The sequence below is a fragment of the Parasteatoda tepidariorum genome, chromosome 3 (assembly GCF_982258835.1).
Source record: "Parasteatoda tepidariorum strain Cologne lab strain chromosome 3, Ptep-v5.0, whole genome shotgun sequence".
NCBI classification, from domain to species: Eukaryota; Metazoa; Arthropoda; class Arachnida; order Araneae; family Theridiidae; genus Parasteatoda; species Parasteatoda tepidariorum.
Genome location: NC_141757.1, coordinates 15663678 through 15677485, shown reverse-complemented (window position 1 = coordinate 15677485; position 13808 = coordinate 15663678).

Sequence of the window (13808 nt, the reverse complement as noted above, 5' to 3'; positions counted from 1 at the left end):
ATTAAATTATCGGAATTATATTTGTACTAAGATATAAAATTCAAAACACGCAATTTTCTTTTCATTCATTTTCAAAAATGTATTAACTATTGATTTCGTAAATTAAAAGAAATGTCAATGAAGAATAATTGTTTCGCTTAGATCTAAATAACAGCAAATAAATCACATTTGAAGAAATACATAAGTCATCTTTGGAAGATTTCACCTATAACGCAGAGAAAGACACTGGTGTATCATGCTGAACTTCATAACCATAAATTATTAAAATGCTAAATATGGTAGCTTTCACTTGTTTTGACCTAAAATAATACGAAATACGGAGAAAAAAAAGCATGAAAAAATGTATTAAATAAAAATTCTGCTTCAAATTTAAAAGTTAGCGTGCTTTTGATGTTCCTACTGGGATAGAAACACGTTAAATTTCATCATATTCTGAAGGTCTTGACCATGCTTTTTTCTCATAATAGAATTATAAAAGTAACGTAAAAAAGGGATACACGTTAGGGATTTTAAATTGCTATTAAAGAGAGAAATAAAACAAAATCGAAATTGAACGAAACACAACGGAAGAAGTAGTGACAGCATCAAAACCGATTTCATTGTCTGATAAAACCTAAATATGTTTTTTGCTATTAATTTTTAGCTTATTTTGGTTTTCGCAAGTAATTAAATAGATTTAAATGTTTTCCGTCTTGCTTTACTCAGTAGTAATTTATTATATTAAATATTTTTTTTCCTACTCTAATATGAAAATTTTTCCCTTAATTTAAACTCTATTGACTTCAACAAAAATTTTTTTAAAACCGTCGTTGAACAGCCGACCCAATTCTTGGTTGACGACTACCAATGGTCAACTCCGTATCCTTGTAATATTGATCCCAATCCAGAAGACAAGGGTACCTCTAGAGGTATTGATTTGTTATGGGGACTTGGACGACTTTGTGACCCCGACAGATTTAACGTGCACCAGTCAGCATTTACTACACGTCGGGCGGGGATCGAACTCACTATTTCTTAGACATGGGTCCATTGGGAAACGTGTAATAGAGTGTAAATAAAATACATCACTTCTAAAAAAATCAACAAATATTTAAAAAAAAAAAAAAAAAAAAAAAAAAAAACATGCCAAAGCTTAAGTTTCTTCTCGCAACGCCATCTTGGATTTTAGTTTAAATTTTAGATTTCAATTTTCTAAATGTTTTTTATTTTCAAGTGATCGAATGATGGATGATCGAATATTATTCGAGCAGCTAGCTATATCGCTGGTTCAAAACTAAAACGACACTTCTGCACTCACCTCTCATGTTATTTGAATGAGAAGTGAATGCAGAAGTGTTTTAGTTTTGAACCAGCGACATATCATCTATATGCAATTTTTTTTTTTAAAAAAAGGCGTTGCTTTATTAAATTGTAATAACGATTTATACTTTTTAAAACTTCTATAGATTTTTCCCAAAAATCAAAGACAATACAATTTTCCAATTAGTAATGTTTAATAGGTAATTTCCTACAATGCATTTGCTTGTATTTAGACATTTCAATTACAATCCATTGAATCAAATAATTCCATTGGATCAAATCTTCCCGTTTTAAAATTCTTTTTCACGCTTCGACCTCAACATAACTAATTGGCATAAGTGCTTGTCGCCACCCAGCTGTGTATAATTGAGAATAAAAACGCATTTCAAGGTCTGAAAAACGTGACAAAATGTTTCAAGCAGCTGGAAACTCATTTGATATCAATTATGGCGACAAATGCCGACAGTCAAACATCCCGCCCACCTAGAAGCAATAAAAGTATAGAACAACTAATGCCAAAGACCAAATATTATAGCACTTTCATTTCATCGCCAAAGTTCGTCAATATCCTCTTTGGAGCTTTAATGACAAGTCTTTTGGCGTAGATTATTGGTTTAGTGAAGAGTTCTTTTTCGGAAAAAGGGGGGAATAGAATCCTTTATGAACATAAATATAGAGATTAAGATAAATTTTCTTAAGATGAAATATCGACTTCGTACTTAAAGGTAAAAAAAAAATAATAATAATGATAATTACGAGAAATTTTTTTACTTTCTTTTCATTAATGTTATAGCAGGTATTTCAAAGAAATATATTTCGTATTTGCTTAAATAGTTTTGAAGAAAAAATTTTTAATTTTAAATTAAAATTAATTTTTAGTTAAGAATCAGCAATCTTGAGGATTTCAAATTACGAAATGAAATTCATAAAATAGTTAAATAATAGTCTGAAATGTACTTTTTCAATCGATAAGTTCTTTTATTACTACAAAAATGCAAACTTAAAAATTACAAACTTATAATCGTTCTCAAAGCGTGAAAAAATTGAATTTAAGTACATAAATCTTAAATTTTCGAATTTAGAGTTGAGCATTCTAAGAAAATTGTGTTGAAGAGCATTTAATTTTAAGTTGACTCCACATTAAACGCTCATATGCACTTTTTTATTTTATTTTATTTTATTTTATTTTATTTTATTTTATTTTATTTTATTTTATTTTATACAACTGTCGTTGAACAGCCGATTGAATTTTTGGGTTTATAACTACTAATTTAACTACGTAGCTTTATAATTCTGAACCCAATCCAGAACACAAGGGAACTCCTGGAACAAGTATTGGGAGAAATTTTACCTTCCTGGAGGACCTTTTTAATGGAACTAACCCGCCTTTGCGTTACATGGAGAGGAAGACCACGAGAACCTCCCACAGTTAGTCTGACGGCAAGGAGACTCTATCACATGATCCGTCTACCACTGAGGATATTCACGTCAGCACTGTGGTCGGTACAAGCCGGATGCTGAATTCATATCGACCAGTCATCGCTGGTTCGAACCCGGTTCACCTCATTGGGCGATGAACGCTCTAACCTGTGAGAAAAAACGGCTCTCATATACACTTTAAAAAGAACAGTTAATGTCTTAACACCAGCAATGGAGATATCGTAAGCCAAGATCTCGAATATTCACACCATTTATGAATTATCGTCGCTTCCGAAAATGGAAATTTTGCAAAATTTGGATATCATCATTTGATTGCTTACAATGCATTACAAGATGGCGCGAATTTGTTATAGTCTTCTACTCTGCTATGCATCTGCTATATATGTATTTAAGGTTCGCCGTTTCAAAATGTATGTTTGTTTCTCGAGAATTGAAAACAAAAATGAGAAAGTTAAGAAAAAAATTGTTTTATTGATATTTATCATTTACATAGGTAAATCAATTACATAGGTTGTAAGCTATAACACTTATTTATTCAAGAATAAAATATAACCTTTTTCCACGGAACAAAAGCGCAGTATATCAAAATTGTCTACGAAAAGAGAAGTTGAACCAGGAGCAGCAACAAATGGAAACCTTGTTCTAAAGTGTGTTTTTTTACATTAAAAAAAAAAACCAACTTTTTTTGGACCGGTTTTTTTCAAAAAAATCTATGCGTTAAGGGGTTATTCTTAGTTGTTCAAGAAGAATAATTATATTTTAATTTTTAAAGATCTGTCAATTATATTAAATAATTTTACAATGGTTAATTTCCATCTGCTGCTAAGCCTAGTTCGATGAGCGATGGAAAGAGAGAAATGTGCAAGAGAGAAATGTGCAAGAGAGATGTTCGATGGCTGCTGGCTGGAATCAAGCCAAGGATCTCTGGATTCGTAGTAGGATGGATGCTCTAAACACCATATTTGTGCACCAAGATGCAATCTTAAGGGCCCTGCGTAATTAATTTGAGCAGTATTTTTCAGATTGCGACAAGCCCCCCTCTTAGTTTTAGGATCTTCAATTCGAATCTATCGTCAATAAAGTATACTTACTCAGAGAAGCACGAATTTGGATCTGGTTTCGTATCTTAAAATATCTTCTGTTATAACTAATAAGTCTAAATTTAAAGTCAATTCCACGAACCTTTAAAATTGCATCTTAACATCAATAGAACAAAAGTTATTTAGGGTTTCTATTTTTCGCTCCATACCTCTATGCCTCGTCTTGAAGAAAGTTTTGCTATGAAATGTTAAAAAAAAAAAAAAAAGTTTGAATAGCTTAAAAATGAACATGCTTATCTTTTATCGTATGTTTTAGTTTGTTGGTAAAACGGTCATTTTTTTACTCAGAAAACATTATTCCTAGTTTTTTTTCCTCTGCGCAAAACCATAAATAGTTCTTGGATAGAATCCTGAAGACTTGTAGGCAAGTTGCAGGTGAGCAAAACCCCATGACTTGAAGTCCTAAATGAATAAAATTTAGTGCTGTAAAGTTTGATGTGGACAAAATCTCATGGAATAGAATACCTAGAGTGTGCAAATTCTTGTGAGAAAAATTTCTTGAGCAGTCGAGATTGGCAAGATAACATTTCGCGGAAACCACATGGGATCTGACATCCACTGAACATCGCGTGACAAAGCCTCGAGTATCCAAAACCTTATAGAGCAGAGTTTAACAAGTGGACGAAATCTCGTGCAGTATGACCCCAACTGAACGAAAAATCGCGAAAAAGAATCTTGAATAGGAAAAATCATTTGTGGAAGAGTTAGTTCTAGTGTGGACTATATATTGTGAGATACTATCTTGATGGGAATCATACCACATAGGAATACAATCTGAAGTGAGACACAATATCGAGTGGGCAATATCTAATAGGGTAGAATTTCGATTTTATATAATCTCCCGGTAATGAATCCTGATGAATCTTGTACCCTCATGGGCAGACCAGGGCTCTTAAAAGACGCCGATCTAAACTAGATCAGATCAAAGTAGCTTAACCAGTATAAATTTTTAAAGAAGGAATATAAATTGTAATATTTCCATCCAATGAACAAATGAAATTGCTTCGATTTTATAGAAATTGACGCTTGCATTTGATTAAAAAAAGATTGTAATTCTATGTAATTCTATTGCATTGTTCCCATGTCAGGGCTTATTTTGGATTTATAAGTGGATTGGATACCACTAGAAAGCTAGTCAGGACCAATTCGTGGTCAGCAATCCGGATTGGTCAAATTATCGTAGTGCGAGCCGCGATGGCTCAGAGGATAGAGCACTCGCGTTCCAATGAGGCGAACCGGGTTCGAATCCCAGTCGATACGAATTCCGCATCCGTCTTGCATCAACCACATTGCTGACGTGAAATATCCTCAGTGGTAGACGGATCATGGGTTAGAGTCCCCCTGCCGACAGGCTGACCGTGTGAGGTTCTCGTGCTCTTCCTCTCCATGTAACGCAAATGTGGGTTAGCTCCATCAAAAAGTCCTCCACGAAGGCAAATTTCTCCCCATACTCGATCCAGAAGTTCCCTTGTCTTCTGGATTGGGTTCAAAACTATAAGGCTACGGAGTTAAACATTAGTAGTCGTAAACCCGTAAAATTTGTTCGGCTGTTCAACGACGGTTATAAAATAAAATTATCGTAGTGCTGAAATTTGAATGGACTAAAATCTCGAATTGACAAGATCTCACCAGAACACTGACTGGATATATACCAGTGGGATAAGACCTAGTGAACAGTATCTTGAGGGGAAAAATGTAGAATAAAATCTTGAAAGGACAAATTAACGTCTGAATCTCGATTAGGAAATATACTGTAGAGGGGTAACAACTTAAGGAATACACTCAAAAAGTGCGTCTGACGACTAAGGTTTCTAGATCTTTAAACTAATAACGATTATTTTTAGTGAGCATTTAAATTTTTTGACAAAAAAGTATCTGGTTCAAGCAAAATATTTTATAAAGAAAAAAATATGATTTTTAAGCAAATTGAATAATCAAGTATTCAGTCATTAGAAATTTAATATTTTTTTTAAGCTAGGAAAATTCAAAAATATTTTGTTGGAATATATATTTGTACAATATACTGTAAATTGCACTTGCATTTGAAAAGTTTGTCCGAACGCCCACACTTTCTCACTGCTCAACTCTTGGAAAATGCCACAAGATTTCATCCGAAAGTTTCTATAAAGTAAATTCAGTTTTATAAAAAAGTATTTTTATTGATATTTAAAAATTGTGTAAGAGTAAAGTATAAATTACCAGAGAAATTCACTGATTAAATAAACACCAGAGCAAAAATATTTCAAATGAAAAACTTTTCTCTGAAATACCAGTTATTATGCCGCAGGTCTCTTCCTTTTTCAATTTTTTTTATGCATATCACATAAATATATGAATATAAAGGAGTTCGCAAGTAGCAAAATTGTGATGATAAAGGACAAGTTTTATCGTCAGGTTTTAAAAAATATCTTTTTCAATGATTTCAAATATTTTATAAAGGAGCTTTCAGGGAGAAGGAAATCCTAAACTTGGAAAACAAACCCACTTTATACCAGTTTTATATATCGCATAAAATATACAAATAAATTCTGAACTGTATTATCTGGACATTTAAAAAAAAAAGGCGCAAAATAAATCGAAAGAATTTTTTGTTTAATTTTTTTTTTCTTCTCTACAGCAGTCTCGTCTGAATCTCTATCGAAAACAAAATCGTTTTTTTTTTCTTCTTTCCAAGCAACATAAATAACTGAAAGTCCCTACACTATTTTTCTTTTCCTCTTATTTTTCTCTACACTGTCACGTGGCTTGATCGTTACGGAAAGGATCGCTCCTTTGTTCGCAGACCAATGCCGCTTCTTCAAATATTCATTCCACGCCCATTCCTATCTTTGTTCAACATTCTGCCTTTTCTATTTCGAACAAAAATTTTTCAATCCAGTGTTTATGAAATATAATCGCGTGCGACAAATATAGATCGTGAAAAACCGAAAAGGGAAAAAAAGAACAATTTACTTCTTTGGCGGAACCCAAGGGAGCAATTTTGCATAAAACTTAATAAATTTCCGAAGACTTTTGATCTGTTTTGCGGATGACTAGATGGCAATTTTCAATAACAAAATAGATTTTCCATTTCCTTTTGTATGATCCCTGTGTTGGCGAATTCACCTGGGGAAATGTAATCGGGTTTTATTGATTTAATCATTTCGTTTTTTTCCCCTTTTTTGTTATTCATATTTTTTCTTTTTCGCACATTCTTCAAACAATGAATGTATGACTTTGTAATAAAGAAAAAATCTTTTGCTGCTTTCGAAATAAAGTTTATTCTATAGTAAGTCTATAAATTATGAGATAGTAATGTTCTTATCCATTGAAGTTAAGTAGCTATTTCAATTTAAATTGGTAGGGATGCAGTTACAGACATTAATTTTTACTGTACCTGAAAAGTAAATTGCGAAGAATGTTAGAAGCGTGCGTTCTTGTTAACAAAATAGCAGAGCTTTAACTCAAGTGATAAAAGAATTTTTTTGTTTTTGTGTTCTTGTTTGAACATTTTTCAAACAATGAATGTATGACTTTGTAATAAAGAAAAAATCTTTTGCTGCTTTCGAAATAAAGTTTATTCTGGAGTAAGTCTATAAATTATGAGATAGTAATGTTGTTATCCATTGAAGTTAAGTAGCTATTTCAATTTAAATTGGTAGGGATGCAGTTGCAGACATAAATTTTTACTGTACCTGAAAAGTAAATTGCGAAGAATGTTAGAAGCGTGCGTTCTTGTTAACAAAATAGCAGAGCTTTAACTCAAGTGATAAAAGAATTTTTTTGTTTTTGTGTTCTTGTTTGAACATTTTTCAAACAATGAATGTATGACTTTGTAATAAAGAAAAAATCTTTTGCTGCTTTCGAAATAAAGTTTATTCTGGAGTAAGTCTATAAATTATGAGATAGTAATGTTGTTATCCATTGAAGTTAAGTAGCTATTTCAATTTAAATTGGTAGGGATGCAGTTGCAGACATAAATTTTTACTGTACCTGAAAAGTAAATTGCGAAGAATGTTAGAAGCGTGCGTTCTTGTTAACAAAATAGCAGAGCTTTAACTCAAGTGATAAAAGAATTTTTTTGTTTTTGTGTTCTTGTTTGAACATTTTTCAAACAATGAATGTATGACTTTGTAATAAAGAAAAAATCTTTTGCTGCTTTCGAAATAAAGTTTATTCTGGAGTAAGTCTATAAATTATGAGATAGTAATGTTGTTATCCATTGAAGTTAAGTAGCTATTTCAATTTAAATTGGTAGGGATGCAGTTGCAGACATAAATTTTTACTGTACCTGAAAAGTAAATTGCGAAGAATGTTAGAAGCGTGCGTTCTTGTTAACAAAATAGCAGAGCTTTAACTCAAGTGATAAAAGAATTTTTTTGTTTTTGTGTTCTTGTTTGAACATTTTTCAAACAATGAATGCATGACTTTGTAATAGAGAAAAAAGATTTTTTGCTCTAGTAATAAAGTTTATTCTGGAGTAAGTCTATAAATTATGACATAGATCTTTTATTATTAGTTGAAGCAAATAGCTAATTTAATTTAAATATGCTTGGGATTGAGTTACAAATATTAATTTTAGATGTTTCTGAAAAGTAAATTGCGCAGAATGTTAGAAACGCATGTTCTTTTGACAAAATAGCAAAGCTTTTATAGCAAGTGATAAAAAAAAATTTCCGTTGTTCTTTTCTGAACATTCTTCAAACAATGAATGCATGACTTTAATCGAGAAAAAGATCTTTTGCTCTAGGAATAAAGTTTATTCTGGAGTAAATATATAAATTATGCTACAGCTTTTTTATTATTATCCGTTGAAGTAAATAGCTAATTTAATTTAAATATGTTTGGGATTGAGTTACAAATATTAATCTTAGATGTTTCTGAAAAGTAAATTGCGCAGAATGTTATAGAGCAGCGTGTTCTTGTTTTTTAAAAAAGGAAAACTTTAATAGCAATTGATAATCAATTTTTTTATCCGTTGTTCTTTTTCGAACATTCTTCAAACAATGAATGCATGACTTTGTGATCGAGAAAAAGATTTTTTGCTCTAGGAATAAAGTTTATTCTGGCGTAAGTCTATAAATTATGACATACATATTTTATTATTAGTTGAAGTAAATAGCTCATTTAATTTAAATATGCTTGGGATTGAGTTACAAATATTAATTTTAGATGTTTCTGAAAAGTAAATTGAGCAGAATGTTAGAAACGCATGTTCTTTTAACAAAATAGCAAAGCTTTTATGGCAAGTGATAAAAAAAATTTCTTTCCTTTGTTCTTCTTTTAACATTCTTCAAACAATGAATGCATGACTTTGTAATTGAGAAAAAAGATTTTTTGCTCTAGGAATGAAGTTTATTCTGGAGTAAGTCTATAAATTATGCCATAGATCTTTTATTATTAGTTGAAGCAAATAGCTAATTTAATTTAAATATGCTTGGGATTGAGTTACAAATATTAATTTTAGATGTTTCTGAAAAGTAAATTGCGCAGAATGTTATAGAGCAGCGTGTTCTTGTTTAAAAAAAAAAGGAAAACTTTAATAGCAATTGATAATCAATTTTTTTATCCGTTGTTCTTTTACGAACTTTCTTCAAACAATGAATGCATGCCTCTGTAATCGAGAAAAGATTTTTTGCTCTAGGAATAAAGTTTATTCTGGAGTAAGTCTATAAATTATGACACAGCTATCAAATTAGCTGCCGAAAAAAATAGTTAATTTAATAGAAATATGTTTGGGTTCAAACAATGAACGTATGACTTCGTAATTATGAGTATGAGTAAAGTTTGTATTGGAGTAATTGTGCAAGTTTTAATATTGTATTATAATTATCCGTTGATGTAAGTATCTACTCTAATTTAAAGATGTTTGAAGTTAAGTTTCATGTGATAACTTTTCGATGAGTGGACTGCTAATGTGTGTAAATGCCCGGGGCATATTTCTCGATTAGATTGCCTTGAAATGAGCAATATCGCTCTGGAAGCAAATAAAAGCCCATCTGTGTGTGATAATTTGTTTTAAAAAAATTATCGAAAAGATAATGTACTTTGGGAATATTCCACCTTCCATTTTCGCCACACACGATATTATCGCCAAAAGGTAGTTTCTGCGGTAATAACCTCAAATTTCAATATATATATTTACTGTGTAATACTTGACAACGCGAGTTAGTTTTCTTCAACGCATTGAAATACATAGTTTTTTTTAAACTGTTTTCAAACTCGATATTATCGCCAAAAGGTAACTTCTGCTCCAATAACCACATATTTTATTATATTTACTGTGTAATCCTTGACTACGCGAGTTTGTTTTCTTTAGCGCGTTGAAATATACTTTTTTTTTTACTCCACTGCAAAATTTGGGATTAACAGATAGAACAATTTAGAGAAGGACCTCACAAAGAATATATCCAGGGTTACGCCGGGATTCGAACCCGCCACCTCCACGCTTCACACTCGACCAGCGATGCCGCTCTGCCAGGGAGGCCGAATATATATGGTTAGGTTCAAAAATAATGCAATGCGTAATTTAAAAAAAAATGTGCAACAGTGGTTTTTACTTTGTTTTGACATTTATTACGTATTTTTATTACGTATTTTTACACTTACATTTTTTTGGTTATTGTTATTATTTATCAATATGATTTGATGAATTTAATGTGTTTAGAATGTTTATTTTGGAAATTGCTTATCATTACGATGGCGCTAACGGATTTAACCATTTACGCGAGCGTTGACAAGTCAACGGGATAATCCGGACGCACCAAAGATAATTACTGTCGAATCTTGCTAAGACTTATAGACTTAGCACCACTCTCGCTTAAGACGAAGGAAAGTAACTTTTCTATCACGCTATGTTGGAAAACAATTATTAATTGCTGCAATTATTTTGAAGAGGAAAAACTAAGCCGAGGTAAATATTGCACCTTATGAAAACAAATTCCTAATTGTGACCTATATCGTGACCTTCCCTGTTGATGCAAGTTATTACTTTTCCCGAACTGGGCAATTGATAGTAATGCTTTTGTTCTTGAAACTGGTGAACTGGTTCGAGATTAGTTCCCATCAATCTGCAATCAGTGACGTGTCTCCTCATTCACGTGTGTTAAGAATGGGCACCTATGTTTGAGCGCTCAAAACATATAAACTTTTACCAACTTCATAAGTTTTTTAAGAAAACTAGATCTAGTAAACTAGAAAATATCTAGTTTACTTATTCTTATTTTCTACAATGAATGTTTTCTATTTTTCTATATTCACGCATTCAGCCATTGATTCTTTTACTTTTTTCCCTTTCAGTTTTTTTTTTTTTTTTAATTTTACTTATTGCAATCATTGTATTTTCCAATAGTTAAGTTAAATAATTGAAAAAAATCTCTAAAGAAGGAACAAATGAAATAATTTTTTCTTCCTTCATTAATTCTTTTTTGCACCTTAAACACATAGTTTTCCGATATAATCTTCACTTTCAGTGTTCTTTACATTCTGTTTCTATTTCCATTCAGATCATTCCATTAGGTTCGTATAATACACGACTTGACCTAGTTATTTGGTTGATTGCTGGCACGATTTCAGTTAATTTAGTTTATTCCGTATAAAACTTTTGAATTCTTAAAATATTTATTAAAAAAAAGTGTATATTTCCTTCTTTTATTTCGTACAGTTTGTTCTCTATTATCATTCATCTTATTTTATTAGACTCATATAATACACATCCTGTACAAAGAATTATTAGCATTAGCCTGTTTTAAGCCTAATTTATTTTATGCCAAATAAAAACTTTTGAATTTTCATAATATCCATAAAACAAAAAAAAACCTGATCGTGACATCTACGCCTGCACAATGTATCTATTACCGAAAGCAATTCAGTAAATCGTAAAATGTAAATGTTGCAAAGAATTCTACATATCTTACGATTTGAAATGTCCTTTCATTCCAAAAAGCCCACAAATCATAAAAAGTCGTCCTTCTTATCCAATTCTAGTCTCAAATATTAAGCAAATAACTCTTAAAACCATTCCATTTCCACATTACATTCCTCATCCGGGTTACATCTGCTTGGTCTGGATACAAATCCCTTAGCACCAGGCCAAAGAGTTCTTCAATGCAGTCTCATCTAAAAGTGATTTATTAGATTTTGGACGAAGACCAAATTCCAGAAAAAGGGGTTCATTGGCGCTCATCCAAAATACTCGGACACATAAAGAGTATAAGGGGGCGCCGAACTTTTAAAATTTATAGAAGGGTGAGAGAAATGGTAAAAAAACTGTGAGGCACCAAATCCCATCTATCTTTTGGCGTAATTTCATTGGACAACATTTTTTTTACCCCCCAAAGCAGCATCTTATTTGGAAAGAATCCAGTACCGTCATTTCGGACTTAGCATGGATAAATCCACGTTGTTGTTACTCTTGGCGAAAGAAATTAATTGAGCGAACAAGTGAGATGAACTTTTTGTTTGCTTTTAGCCCTGAAGCCTTCTTTTTATTGATCTCCTTTAAGAGGAAACCAGCTTATAATTGTGCTAAAGGAAATGAAGATAATGAAGTATTTTAGCGTCTATGGCAATCTTGTACACTATTACAAACTCTAATGCTAAACTTATATAAGGGTTACATAAATATAACTTATATATAAAAGTAACGTATATATGAAAGAAAGAAAAGAAATGAAGTATTTCAGCGCCATTGGCAATCTTGTATTCTGTTATATACTCTAATGCTAAACTTATATAAGGGTTACATAAATATAACTTATATATAAAAGTAACTTATATATGAAAGAAAGAAAAGAAATGAAGTATTTCAGCGTCTATGGCAATCTTGTACTCTATTACAAACTCTAATGCTAAACTTATATAAGGGTTACATAAATATAACTTATATATAAAAGTAACTTATATATGAAAGAAAGAAAAGAAATGAAGTATTTCAGCGTCTATGGCAATCTTGTACTCTATTACAAACTCTAATGCTAAACTTATATAAGGGTTACATAAATATAACTTATATATAAAAGTAACTTATATATAAAAGTAACTTATATATAAAAGTAACTTATATATGAAAGAAAGAAATCAAGTGAAGTATTTTCGAACCATTGGCAATCTTGTACTCATGTTACAAATGAGTACAAGAAATGCTTTAATGCTAAACTTATAGAAATGTAACTTACATATAAAAGAAACTTATGTATAACTTATATATAAAAGAAGGAAAAGAAATGACACATTTTAGCGCCATTGGCAATATTCTATTCTATTAAAAACTCGAATGTGAAACCTATATATGGGATATGTAAATGTAACTTATATGTAAAAGAACTTACATAAAAGAAACTTATATATAAAAGAAACTTATACATAAAAGAAAGAAAGATAATGAAGTATTTTAGCGTCATTGGCAAACTTATACTCTATTACGAACTCTAATGCTAAACGTATATAAAGTTTATTTAATGTAACTTATATAAAAGAAACTTATATATGACTTAAAAGCTTAAATTACATAAAAAAACTTATCAATAACTTATTTATGACCTATATGTAAAAGAAAGAGAAGAAATAAAGTATTTTAGCGCCATTGGCAATCTTATATTCTATTCGAAACTATAATGATGGACTTATATATGGCGCATATAAATATAACTTAAAAATTATAATCTATTCAATATGTGTTCAGTATCATTATGTGATAATTATTATCTATTCAATATGTGTTCAGACAAATACATTTATATTCATTGCGATAATTTTATAACTCATAATTATTGTGCCAATTCCTAATATAATCAAACAAAGTGGATTTTAAGTTTTTTAAAAGAAGAAAAAAACTATTTTCAACGAATTAAAAACTTTTGGGTTAGTCTGTATTAAACTCTAAGATACATTAATTAAACTTTCAAGTTAGATAAAAAAAAGACTAATCACGTGTGTGGAAATACACAAAAGGCTCTAGAAAATTCCGAAGAATAAATATATTATTTAATT